Source organism: Delphinapterus leucas, chromosome 2 (assembly GCF_059928025.1).
Source record: "Delphinapterus leucas isolate spDelLeu-1000000601 "Yukka" chromosome 2, BTC_Dleu_Yukka2, whole genome shotgun sequence".
Lineage (NCBI taxonomy): Eukaryota > Metazoa > Chordata > Mammalia > Artiodactyla > Monodontidae > Delphinapterus > Delphinapterus leucas.
Genome location: NC_143130.1, coordinates 63,910,916 through 63,924,854, shown reverse-complemented (window position 1 = coordinate 63,924,854; position 13,939 = coordinate 63,910,916). Strand labels below are relative to the sequence as shown.

At 50.3% G+C, this 13,939-nt stretch overlaps 1 pseudogene; it reads left to right on the top strand.

Annotated features, from left to right (window-relative positions):
- The first annotated feature begins 4,702 nt into the window (after nt 1-4,702).
- On the top strand, nt 4,703-10,839 carry LOC149750159 (stress-induced-phosphoprotein 1 pseudogene; annotated as a pseudogene).
- Nucleotides 10,840-13,939: the final 3,100 nt, after the last annotated feature.

Genomic DNA, 13,939 nt, shown 5'->3' with positions numbered 1-13,939 from the left:
ACACCTGGCTACAAGGGTGCACTGAGCCCCTTGGGGGCCAGCCCCATGCCAGGCTCACCCAAGTGGGTGACGCTGAGTGCCCTCATGGAGCCCCAAATGTGGGGGACTGAGCAGGGGATCCTGGCCCCGTCTCAGGATCCTCTGAGCTGACCAAAGCCAGGCTGACATGAAGACAAGGAAGGTCAGCCCTGATGTGGGAGCCATGGAAGTCCCCCAGGTGAGTGGGCGGGGTCTAGGACAGGCCCCCCACCCCCAGGGGCCGCACCTTCACTTACCAGCCAGGAGAAGCCCAGCGGCTGGAAGCCACTGCCCGTTCATGCTGATGGCTCCCGCTCAGGCTGCCAAGCCTCCAGGACCAGATGCAAGGTGGCAGATGGAAGACTCTGCTCGGATCCCCCTTCAGGAAAGGAAGGTTGCCCAGCTGTGAGCTCTGGTTAGCTGAAGCCTCCAGCCACTCCCTGAGCTGCGTCTGCCTGGCCCCTTTCCACACTTCTGCCCTGCAGCTCAGCTGCAAGCCGCTGCTGCCTGACCCTCCAGCAAAGCCCTTCTCCCTCTGGGCTGCAGACTCTGTTGAACGTGCCAGCCCCACAGCCCGAGAGGTTATAGGCCTGAAAACTTATTGAAGAAGAATGAAAAGTTCTGCCCAGTCTTCAAATGTGAGGCGGGTGCTCTTCGTGGGCGTGGCGAGGGTCTCAGGGGTGCAGATAATCCGGGCGCGGGTGGGGCGTTAGTGCTGCTGACGGTGGGGCGGCTGTGGCGACAGTGGCAGTCATGGTAGAGCTGTGATGATGGCAGAGGTGCTAACCGTGGGGGGAGCTCTGCTGGTGTCCAGGTAGAATGGGACTTAGGGGAGGGCAGTGACACTGACAGCCATGTCCCATCCCCCGCCCCAGCTCCTGAGGCACTTTTGTCCCTGCTCCCACCACATTAGGCTAGGAGGGGAGTCTGGAGGAGGGCAGATCAGAGAGCAGTCCCCATCTTGCCCGCCCCCACTGGGCCCCTGTGGAATCCTGGCCAGAGACCTGGACTGGGGATGTTGGGTGTGGAGATGGGTGGGCTTTGGGTTGAGGGGTCCTTCCCTGGTACCCCCGCAGACCTGGCATTCTGGGCAGACCCAGAACGGTGTGGAGTCTCAACCAGAGCCTCCTCCTGGTTGTTGCTGCAGTCATTCCTGCTTTCTGCTCGCCACCCCTCTTCCTCCCCCTGCCCCTGCAGACACAGGAGGAGAAGGACCAGGGCGGCCCTAAGAAGCTTTGAGCTGCTGAGGGCAGGAAGGGCAGGGGTCTGGTGCCTTCACGGGAGCCAGCTCGGCTTGGGGCTCAGACCATGCTCTGCATCCCTCCCCCGCCAATCCCACCCCTGGCAGCTGTAGGAAGTTTTCAGCTCTTTCAAAGCCTCTCCCACCAGGCTCCTGGCCTGTGTGTGACCTCCGAGAGGGTCAGTGACCTGTCTGCCCCAGGTCACTCACGACAGGCAGACCGCAGAAGCCCCTTAAGGGGAGATAATCCCTAGAACCCTTCACAGCAGGAAATCAGGCTGGAAACTCCAGCCCTCCTCGCCTGCCTCTTGCCACCACCCAGCAACTCCTACCTGGAGGCACTCCTTCCTCTAAGGGAAAAATCCTCCATGGTCCGACCCAGCCCTAACACATATATCATCCCAGGATCAGGCAAACCCCTCAGCCCAGCCCTTTCCCTCTGTTCAATCACAGCTCAACTGCTTTGTAAACCTGCACTCCTGTGTCTGCATCCCAGCCCCTTCGGGGTGAAGAGGTTAAGAGTCCAGGCCTGGCCAGGTTGTGGGGTGGATGCCCTCCTCAGGGCAGGCTTTGGTCTTTGACAACTTATACCTCCGGTCCTAGTTCCATTGCCCCCATTCTCCCACCTGCCCTTCCATAAGCGGCCCCCCAGCCCTGACTCTGGCCTGTGACCCCATCTCCCAGGCCAGCCAACCCACTCTGGCACCCCCATTCCATCTTCCTTGCCTGTGCTCCCAGGATGCCCAGGTCTTACCTGGTGATGCCAGGAAGCCTCTGTCTCCGGAGATGTCAGTGTTCCACAAAGGAGGGCGTGATTGCAGAAACCCCAACCTCTGCCCAGGCTGGCAGGTCCGCCCCCTTCCCAGGCACCCTCAGGGCCAGGAAGATTTGATTTCTGATGGCTCCAGTCCAAGAGCAAAGGCCACTCACACCCTAGGACACTGGGTCCTCATCTCCCGGCCCCTTCAGCGCCCCTCCTGGCCAGGCCAGGCCAGTCTAGGCGAGGCTGGGGCCAAAGCTGGGGGCAGGGCTGAAGATTCTCTCAGCTCTGAGGCCAGCTTAACAGCGATGGTCAAAGCAGGAGCTCCCAGGGACAGGAGAGGGATGAGGGACAGAAGCATGCCTGAAGACCACTGCACACCACTGGGCAAGGGCTCTGGGTTCAGGCTCCAGTGGTGGGAGATGAGCACGTGCTCACTCTCCCCATTCAAGCCCCTGCTGATCAAGAACAATTTTACAGAGAAAGCTCAATCAAGAGCTAGAGATCAGGGCTCAGCCTGTGTCTAGGATCAGGGCTTAGGTTATGCACAAGGATGGGGCTCAGTCTATGACAGGGCTGGTACTGGAATTTGCACTTGAGCTGGGCTAGACCTGGGGTCTCGCTGCTCTTCCCTTGCGCTCCAACAGGATGGCCATCCCAACACCTGAAATAAACTGTTCCTCGTACCTGAAATAAATTGAGTGGGAATTCTAGCTTGAGATCAAGGATTTCAATACAAGAACTTTTAGAAGATTCACAGCTTCTGGGGCAGGATGGGGATCTGGTACCAAGGGTTGGTTAGTATTCCTCTTCTTGTGGAACAGCTCAAGCCCCTCAACCAGGCCCTTCCCTGGCACTGCAGCCGGTGCCAGTGCCTCCCTCCTGCTCCTGAGCTCCACAGCCCTGAGAGGACCACAGTCTAGCGTGATTATAGTCAGACTGTTCTGTGTAAGAGCTCTGCACCGCCCCCATGCCCCATTCCTGACACAGCGGAGTACAGAGGGGAACCCTCTCTCTCTGTGATCATCGGGAGTGGTGGCTTCCTGGGGCAGGAGGTGGGTCTGCACTGGGGGTCATCCTGTGACCCTAGTCCAGCACCAGAAGAGAGGGTGTGTGGAGACCCAAAGAGTCCTGGAGAACATGACAGCAGTGGGCAAGGTGGGACCCCAAAGGGAGGAACAAGACAGGTGGTCCCAGGGCTGACCAGGCAGACATTTGCCTAGACACACCGGCAGTGGGGCCGGCAGATGCTCAGCTTCGCCTATGTACCTTCCGGAGGTAAGGCCTCTCCAGCTTCGAAGGTGGGCCTCCCCTTCCTGGCTCTCTCTCCCGGGCTCCCAGCCCTCTGGTGGAGGAGTGGGGGTGGGGTGAGGGATCAGCTTACACTCCTCATGTGCCCCTTCTCATGTGCCTGCCTGATCCAGACCTTATTCCCGCCCCCCCCCCGCCACCCCCACCCCGTCTGTTACCTTGCTCCTCAGAGAAGTGTTGCTATGATGGCCCAAGGTCTCCAGCCACTTGACCAGGACAGAATAGGGGGCTCCCAGGAGGAACAGGGAGAAGAGTATGGGGGAGTGACTTTACACCTGTAAGTACTGGAGATGTCAGGGAAGGCTTCCTGGAGGAGAGGGGGGAGGACAGGATAGAAAAGGGGAGGGCACTAGCAGAGACCACAAGTTGTCCCTGAATATTCCTCCTCCCGTTCTTCATTACTAATACAATCCCTTATTTTTTTAAATTTATTATTTGGCCGTGCCGTGCAGCATGTGGGATCTTAGTTTCTCAGTTCCCTGACCAGGGATCGAACCCGTGCCCCCTGCATTGGGAGCGTGGAGTCTCAACCACTGGACCACCAGGGAAGTCCCCACTATCCCTTATTCTTAGCTGGGCATGGGGTGGTCCAGAATAAAGACTATATTTCCTAGCCTCCCTTGTAGTGGGTGTGACCATGTGACCCCGTTCTGGCCAATAGGATGAGTGCCGTGAGGGATGTAGTGTAAGTGTCCCCAAAAGGAAAAGATGTTACTCTTTGTCCTTCTCCTTCTTGCCGACTGAAATGTGAAACTCAAGCTCTTGGACCATGAAGTAGAGGCTGTGAGTGGAAGATGGTGGAGCAAAAAAGGAAGGTCCTAGACATCCTTGTAAAGTCACCTGACTGACCGTGGACTCCCACCTCCAAACTTGTTTGGTGTGAGAGAGAAATAAATGTCTGTCTTATTCAAACCACTGTTATTTGGGGTTTTCTGGGTTTTTTTTTACTGCCCTAGCCCTGACTTTACACCTGTGTTGGGTAGAAACTTTGCACGGCCTCCCTTCTCTGACTCAGCAGCCCCCAACTCAGCCAGCCTGAGCGGGGCTCCCTCAGTGGGGGCAGTGGACGTCTTTGGGGCATGCATCTCTTTCAGGCAGCCCAGTCTTTTAGGCACTCTTAGCCCTTCATGATTTTCCTCTCTTCACCCTTCTCCATGTCTCCCCAACAAGCACCCTCCACTTGGGCTAAGTGGGAACCCTCATCCTTTCCAGGTTCATTTCCAACTCCATGCTTTTGCTCCTGTCTCAAGAAGGAGTAGGCAGTATGAACTGCCCATTAACCAAGGAAGAAATTGGAAAAGCAATTTTTACCTTTAATAAAAACTCTGGCTGCAGAGAAACAAAAATCTGCTTGAAGCTGTCAGAGGGTCAACACAATAGTGAAGAATTCCTAGAGCAAGATACAGGAGGAGACAAAAATTCAGAGAGGGAGGCTCGGCATTTGGAGCTGTTTTCCCATGGCAGGTAGCGGGGGCGGGGGGTGTTGCCAATCCTAAAAAGGCAGCTGGGAAGCTGAGCAGTACTTTGAACAGCTTCTAGATTACTACAGAGACAAAAGTAGGAGCCCAGGGCCTGCCAAAGTTTGGGACAGGGTGTGTGAATGGCTCTTATAAATCCACAGACCACTCGTTTGAGACCCTGGAAGGCTGTACCTTGGGAGTAAGGGTGATGTGGAAGGCAGACCTCACATAGACTGTAGCCCAGCTTTGAGTCTCAATCCCTAAAATTGGATTAAAATGATCTTTAATTTCTAGTGAGTTCAGGGACCGGGACAGGAAAACAAAATTGTCTCTGCAGGAAGATAACATTGTGTTAATCCTCAAAACATGTTACAAACTAATTTTTTTTTTTTTAAATTTAGCACACAACTAAGGCAGCCAGGCACAGGAGGAGACCAGACAATTGAACCAAGAGCTAGCAGAAACAACAGACAGGGGCTTCCCTGGTGGCGCAGTGGTTGAGAGTCCGTCTGCCGATGCAGGGGACGCGGGTTCGTGCCCCGGTCCGGGAAGATCCCACATGCCGCAGAGCGGCTGGGCCCGTGAGCCATGGCCGCTGAGCCTGCGCGTCCGGAGCCTGTGCTCCGCAGCGGGAGAGGCCACAACAGTGAGAGGCCCGCATACCGCAAAAAAAAAAAAAAAAAAAAAAAAAAAAAAAGAAAGAAACAACAGACAATAGAAACACTCTCAGAGGATGGTTGCAAAACTCTTGCCTTCAAGCCTGACTGGGGCAAGGGCTATTCATGAAAAGCAGAAGCTCTTGAGTTCTTAAACCCATTTGAAGAAGCCGAGCGAATGTATGAGGAGGGTTTAAAACACAAAGCAAACAATCCTCAGCTCAAAGAGGGTTTACAGAGTATATGGAGGCCTGGCTGGCAGACAGGAAAGTCATGACCCCTTTCAACATGTCCAGTCTGTACCAGAAGTTGGAGCGTGATCCCAGGACAATACCTCCACCACCACCTCCTCCCAAAAAGGAGACCAAGCCAGAGCCAATGGAAAAAGATCTTCAGGAGAGTAAGAAGCAGGCACTGAAAGGAAAAGAATTGGGGAATGATGCTTGTAAGAAGAAAGATTCTGACGCAACCTTGAAGCTCTATGACAGAGCCACAGGCCTGGACCCCACCAACATTACTTTCGTGACCAACCAAGAAGCCGTGTACATTGAAAAGGGCAACTAGAGTGAATTCTGGGAGCTTTTTGAGAAGGCCATTGAAGTTGGCCAAGAAGACTACCGACAGACTACCGGAGCTTATGCTCAAATTGGCAACGCCTATTTCAAAGAAAAGTACAAGGATGCCATCCATTTCTACAACAAGTCTCTTGCAGAGCACTGAACCCCAGATGTGCTCAAGAAATGCCAACAGGAAGAGAAAATCCTGCAGGAGCAAGAGTGACTGGCCTACATAAAGCCCGAGTGGGCTTTAGAGGAGAAGAACAAAGGCAATGCATGTTTTCAGAAAAGGGACTATCCCCAGGCCAGGAAGCATTAAACAGAAGCCATCAAACAGAACTCAAAAGATGCTAAATTGTACAGCAATCAAGCTTCCTGCTATAGCAAACTCTTGGAGTTTCAGATGGCACTCAAGGACTGTGAGGAATGTATCCGGCTAGAGCCAACGTTCATCAAGGGTTATACATGGAAAGCAGCTGCCCTAGAAGTGACGAAAGACTACCCAAAGGCCACAAATGTCTACCAGAAGGCATCAGACCTGGACTCCAACTGTAAAGGAAGCAGCAGACGGTTACCAATGCTACCTCATGGCCCAGTACAACCAACACGACAGCCTGAAGATGTGAAGTGATGGCCCGTGGCTGCCTTGAGGTGCAGGAGATAATGAGTGACCCGGCCATGCAGCTCATCCTGGAACAGGTGCAGAAGTACCCCTACGAATGTAAACTGGTACAGCCACTATGGAAAACAGCATGGAGGTTCCTCAAAAAACAAAAAAAGAGTTGCCATATGATCCAGCAATCCCACTCCTGGGCATACAACCAGACAAAACTATAATTTGAAAAACATGCACCCCTGTGTTCATAGAAGAACTATTCACAATAGCCAAGACATGGAAACAACCTAAGTGTCCATCAACAGATGAATGGATAAAGAAGATGTGGTACATATACACAATGGAATATTACTCAGCCATAAAAATAGCAAAAGGATGCCGTTTGCAGCAACATGGATGGATCTAGAGATTATCATACTAAGCGAAGTGAGTCAGAAAGAGAAAGACAAATGCCATATGATATGACTTGTATGTGGGATCTAAAATATGACGCAAATGAACATACCTACAAAACAAAAACAAACTCACAGATATAAAGAACAGACTTGTGGTTGCTGAAGTGGGGTAGGTAGGAGAAGGAAGGATTGGGAGTTTGGGATTAGCAGAGGCAAACTATTATATACAGGATGGATAAACAACAAGGTCCTACTGTAGAGCACAGGGAACTATATTCAGTATCGTGTGACAAACCATAATGGAAAAGAATATATATATGTATACACACACACCACACACACACACATATATATATGGGACCTGGGCCCCTTTGCTTCAGTGCTGCAGTGCTTGCACCTGGACACACATCTCCTCGAGCAACAAACTACAAAGGAAGTATCAATATAAGGGACTAAAAATAACTGCATGCATGCACAGTTGGGGCAAATTCTGGACAACGAGATACAAAGAGACCAAAAAGCCCAACTGCCACTTCTGAAGAGCTGAAAGCAAAAGCAGGGGACTGCACATGCCCCCTGCACACAATACCACCAAAGGGATGGGCAAACCTCCTAAGGCACCCCTCTGGCCCGACCCCTGGTCACACCCCTACCCACACCCCATATTAGGAAGCTGCTCGCCCCACCTCAGAGTGAGTAAGCAAGGGAACCTGTTGTTTGTTCTCGCTCCCCGGTGCTGTGGCAGGAGCCCCAATAAAGCCTTGCCTGAATTTCTTGTCTGGCCTCTGATCAATTTCTATTGATTAAGGAGGCCAAGAACCCTGATCGGTAACATACTCTGTGGGCCAAGAACCCTGATCAGTAATATACTTTGTGGTGACACCACGAAGAGACTATTGTCCCCTTCCCAGGAGAGGATCTGGGCACCTCTGGAACCACTGAACGCAGCTACCCTGTGGTGACAAGCGGCCGCCTGAACCTCTTGTTTCAGCGTCACCACGTTTGGTTAAGTCTGCCTTCTTGGTCCCTCAGGGCCTCAGTACCCTCATTCAGGCAACGTTTTTCCCCTCTCCTTGTTCTTTTTCCCTCACCACTTTCTCTTTCCCCTTTGTCCCTTTCCCTCTCCTGAAATCTCTCTACTTCTCTCTCTGTCCTCTCTTACTTCTGTCCTTTCCTTCCAAGAGAGTGGATAGCAGGCAGCTACAGCATCACTCCTCTCAGCCTGTGAGACCTGCTCCCTCTGGCTGGCAATGGCTCACCTTGACAGGTGACAAGCAGAGGTGGGAGAGGCTCACCTCATACCTTGGTCCAGTGGGCTCTCCCCGACTGGAGATTTGTGAGTGATAGAGGTTCAAACCTCATATTGTGTAGCGTCTGGAAGTCTGATCGTCCCAATATTCTTGCCTTTATTTTCCTGCCTCCAAGAGAAGTCCTGTTGGGAACGGGCTGAAGCAGCAGATTTCTATATACTGGTGTACACGTGGGTGAGAGTCCCACCTGTGGATTGGGGACCCACAGAGGACGTACAACTGGCTGGTTTCCGGGCTTGATCACCTGGTAGGCAGTGGACGGGGTGCTCCCTCCTTCACTGGCCCTTTCTGGAAGCGCACAGATTGTTGCCTGAATAGACACCGACAGGGGGCAGGTTGAAATAGCAATCTCTTTCTGTCTCTTTCTCTTTTTCAGTCTTTTCTGTCCCTCCTCCCTTTACCTCTCCTTTGGTCCTCACCCTTATACTTCCATCCCCCTTCATCCTGAAGAATCCTTGTTTGTATCTTTACGTTTCTGTCATTGGTACATGTTTTTTTTGGCTGCATTGGGTCTTTGTTGCTGTGTGTAGGCTTTCTCTAGTTGTGGCAAGCGAGGGCCACTCTTCATTGCGGTGCACGGGCTTCTCATTGCGGTGGCTTCTCTTGTTGCGGAGCTCAGGCTCTAGGCGCACAGACTTCAGTAGTTGTGGCTCACAGGCTCTAGAGTGCAGGCTTCAGTAGTTGTGGCACACAGACTCAGTAGTTGTGGCTCGTGGGCTCTAGAGTGCAGGCTCAGTAGTTGTGGCGCACGGGCGCGCACAGGCTTAGTTGCCCTGCGGCATGTGGGATCCTCCTGGACCAGGACTCAAACCCATGTCCCCTGCATTGGCAGGCAGATTCCCAACCATTGCGCCACCAGGAAAGCCCCCTGGTACATGTTTTTGAAAGGATCTTTGTTTTATGTAGTTTTGTCTGTCTAACTGCTCGTGCAAGCCTCTGCCAACATTGTGAGCATGGTGGAGCATTTACGCCTTGAAATGAAAATGCAGCCCACATAAACTGAGACTCCAGCCTTGGGTTACTTAGTGAGATTTTTTGTTTTTTTAATTTATTTATTTGGTTGTTGTGCTGGGTCTTAGTTGCGGCAGGCGGGTTCCTCAGTTATGATGTGAGAACTCTTAGTTGTGGCATGCATGTGGGATCTAGTTCCCTGACCAAGGATCGAACCCGGGCCTCCTGCATTGGGAGCGTGGAGTCTTATCCACTGCGCCACCAGGGAAGTCCTACTTAGTGAGATTTTTTTTTTTCTTTCGCGGTACGTGGGCCTCTCACTGTTGTGGCCTCTCCCGTTGCGGAGCACAGGCTCCGGACACGCAGGCTCAGCAGCCATGGCTCACGGGCCCAGCCACTCCGCGGCATGTGGGATCTTCCCGGACCAGGGCACGAACCCGTGTCCCCTGCATTGGCAGGCGGACTCTCAACCACTGCGCCACCAGGGAAGCCCTACTTAGATTTTAAAGAGCAAAAAAGGAAGAGAGGAGCTTGCCTCTCTCTCCTCTGCCTTTGTAACGTAACTCTGCCTGGGCTCTCAGAGACCACCTGATTCATCTGTAGTCCCCCAGCCTGCGGTGAAAAAAAAAGAGGGTTTTTAAATTCAAGCGGGAAAACTTTGAGATCTCTGGTTCTGTTTTTATGTGAAAACTAACTTGTAAATAAGCTGTATTTAATTAACTTAAAGAAAATTGAGTACTTATATACATTCTCAGAAATTTAAAAGAAAACTCACCAGAATATATTTCAGGTTCATGTGATCTGGAAAATATTCAATATCGAATTAATATCTGATATTAGAGCTAGCTTAAGCTTATGGGCTTAATTAATACAGACCTGTCTTTAGAGTCATCAACATTATTTATTTATTTTTGGCTGCATTGGGTCTTCGTTGTTGCCTGCGGGCTTTCTCTAGTTGCGGCGAGGGGGGGCTGTTCGTCATTGCAGTGCATGGGCTTCTCATTGCAGTGGCTTCTCTTGTTGCGGAGCACGGGCGCTAGGCGCGCAGGCTTCAGTAGTTGTGGCTCGTGGGCTCTAGAGTGCAGCCTCAGTAGTTGTGGTGCACGGGCTTAGTTGCTCCGCGGCATGTGGGATCTTCCCGACCAGGGCTCAAACCCGTGTCCCCTGCATTGGCAGGCGGATTCTTAACCACTGGGTCAGCAGGGAAGTCCCAGGAGTCCCATTATGTAGGGTTACTGAAAGTTAATAAATGCATATTGTTTCTGTTATGAAATTTGTCAACAGGGAAAATAATCTCATATGATTAAATTTTTAAGTAAAGGTAATTGAGATAACAGCTTTTTGGTAAACTCTATAGGAATAATTATGTTTTGGAAATGTCCATCTAAATAGTCTCTCCAAATTTTGGTAGCATGAAACTAAATTAAGTTAAATGATAGGAACTCATTGAGTACCCAGGCCATTTCAAATAAGATGAAATATTGGAATACTAATTGCTAAACAGGTCTAAATTTACCTACTTTTGTCTTCTTGTGAGAAACTAAAGCTGTTTGGTGCCGCCTTGAGATGTTCTCTACCAATCTACAGAATGCTAATGTAAAAGACAGTTCATGGTTCCTTAAGGAAAGTAGGATGTTTGTTTTCAGAAAAGAAGGTATGAGGAATGGAAATATATTTCGTTAAAGGAAAAAGGGTGATTTTTGTCCTAGAGCTGGTTATTTTTGAATGGAAAGAATAAGGGACAGGAAAATATGGCTACAGAAAGCTGCAGAAGGTTTGTGGGAAAGGAACATTGAGAAAAGAATTTTGTACATGGTCAGGATTTTCTAAAGTTGGGTTAAATTTAATTAGGTAAATGGATTTTCTTAAGAGTAGGCTGATGCAAGACTGGATTTGGTTTCTCTCTCTCATAAGAGAACAAAGTTTTCCTGGAATTCTGCTTTTGATAACAGATTGTGTGAGTTTCTGTGCCTTTAAGTGATCTGTTTTTATTTATTTTTTAAATAATTTTTTAAAAATTTATTTTTACTTTTGGTTGCCTTGGGTCTTTGTTGCTGTGTGCGGGCTTTTCTCTAGTTGTGGCGAGTGGGGGCTACTCTTCGTTGCAGTTTGCAGGCTTCTCATTGGGTGGCTTCTCTTGTTGCAGAGCACGGGATCTAGGTGCACGGGCTTCAGTAGTTGTGGCACTCGGGCTCAGTAGTTGTGGCTCACAGGCTCTAGAGTGCAGGCTCAGTAGTTGTGACGCATGGGCTTAGTTGCTCCGCGGCATGTGGGATCTTCCCGGACCAGGGCTCGAACCCGTGTCCCCTGCACTGTCAGGCGGATTCTTAACCACTGCGCCACCAGGGAAGTCCCTGTTTTTACTTTTGAAATCTTTTTTTCACCTTAGCTCAAGGAATAATTGTTTCACAGCGACCTACAATTCTATCCGACAAGGTGTTTTAAAACTTCTCAAAATTTTTGACAGACTTCCCAAATATGAAATTCTAATTAAAGTTCTTTTGACCTTCAGCTAACTTTTGGATGCTTCAAACAGCCCCTGGAGCACCCCAAAGAGAGATCCTAAACTAACTGGGTTCATTTTGTATGTTAAATTGCATGGGAAACACTGTCCAAACTTACTGCTGCCTGTGTCAGATAGAATCATCAGGCTCGCCTCAATTTTATCATAGCCACCAAACAGATAGGGGAAAGGGTTTGGGGTTCTTCTGCTGTCTAGTCTCTCACCTTACTCTATGTCCAAAAAATCCCCTGTGGGAATACTCCCAACTCTAGGCCCTCAGGTCCTGACCCCCATGGCATCTTCCATTGTGCCCAACTCCAATTCTTCCAGGAGTTCCTTTCTGCACCTCTAGGACCCCCTTCACTCCAGGTCTTGGCAGCCCATACCTTGTTACAGACTACCTATTGGGCTGGCCAACTCCAAGCAGCCCACATCCTAGTCTTTATAGATGCTCAATTTGAAGGAATATACCCCAACATACGGAACCTTGTTATAGGACATAAGCTTATAGACAACAAATCCCCCTCAAGGGAGAGCCCTGGCAATGCACTGGAACTGGTTCAAATGTCCCTTATTGGGGACCCCTCGCTTGAGGGACTGGTTAGGTGATGGGAGAGTAGAGGACACTCAAAATCCCATTAGGCAAGAGGGATTTCGGAGGACACTCCGACCCCCTTCTGACAAAAGCTTCCTGGTAAAATGTCTCTGGGATGTTGGACTTCATTTCTAAAAGTGCTCTTGGTTGCAGCTTACTCAACATGGGACGATCCTCTTCTAAACCAGAAGAAACATCTTTGGAGTGTATCCTTAAAAATTGGAAAATTTTCGATTGGTTCAAGATGGCAGAGTAGAAAGACATGCTCGCACTCCCTCTTGCGAGAGCACCAGAATCACAACTAACTGCTGAGTGGTCATTGACAGGAAGACACTGGAACTCACCAAGGAGGATACCCCACATCCAGAGAGAAAGGAGAGCCAAAATGAGACGGTAGGAGGGGCGCAATCACAATAGAATCAAATCCCATAACTGCTGGGTGGGTGAGTCACAAACTGGAGAACACTTATACCACAGAAGTCCACCCACTGGAATGAAGGTTCGGAGCCCCACGTCAGGCTTCCCAACCTGGGGGTCCGGCAATGGGAGGAGGAATTCCTAGAGAATCAGACGATGAAGGCCAGTGGGATTTGACTGCAGGACTTTGACAGGACTGGGGGAAACAGAGACTCCACTCTTGGAGGGCACACACAAAGTAGTGTGCGCATTGGGACCCAGGGGAAGGAGCAGTGACCCCATGGGACTGAACCAGACCTACCTGCTGGTATTGGAGGGTCTCCTGCAGAGGTGGGGGGTGGCTGTGTCTCACCGTGGGGACAAGGACACTGGCAGCAGAAGTTCTGGGAAGTACTCCTTGGCGTGAGCCCTCCCAGAGTCCGCCATTAGCCCCAGCAAAGAGCCCAGGTAGGCTCCAGTGTTGGGTCACCTCAGGCCAAACAACCAACAGAGAAGGAACCCAGCTCCACCCATCAGGAGACAAATGGAGTAAAGTTTTACTCAGCTCTGCCCACCAGAGCAACAGCCAGCTCTACCCACCACCAGTCCCTCCCATCAAGAAACTTGCACAAGCCTCTTGTATAGCTTCATCCACCAGAGGGCAGACAGCATAAGCAAGAAGAATTACAGTCCTGCAGCCTGTGGAACAAAAACCACATTCACAGAAAGATACACAAGATGAAAAGGCAGAGGGCTATGTACGAGATGAAGGAACAAGATAAAACCCCAGAAAAACAACTAAATGAATTGGAGATAGGCAACCTTCCAGAAAAAGAATTCAGAATAATGATAGTGGAGATGATCCAGGACCTCGGAAAAAGAATGGAGGCAAAGATCGAGAATATGCAAGAAATGTTTAACAAAGACCTAGAAGAATTAAAGAACAAACAAACAGAGATGAACAATACAATAACTGAAATGAAAAACACACTAGAAGGAATCAATAGCAGAATAACCGAGGCAGAAGAACGGATAAGTGACCTGGAAGACAGAATGGTGGAATTCACTGCTGCGGAACAGAATAAACAAAAAAGAATGAAAAGAACTGAAGACAGCCTAAGAGACCTCTGGGACATTAAACGTAACAACATTCACATTATAGGGGTCCCAG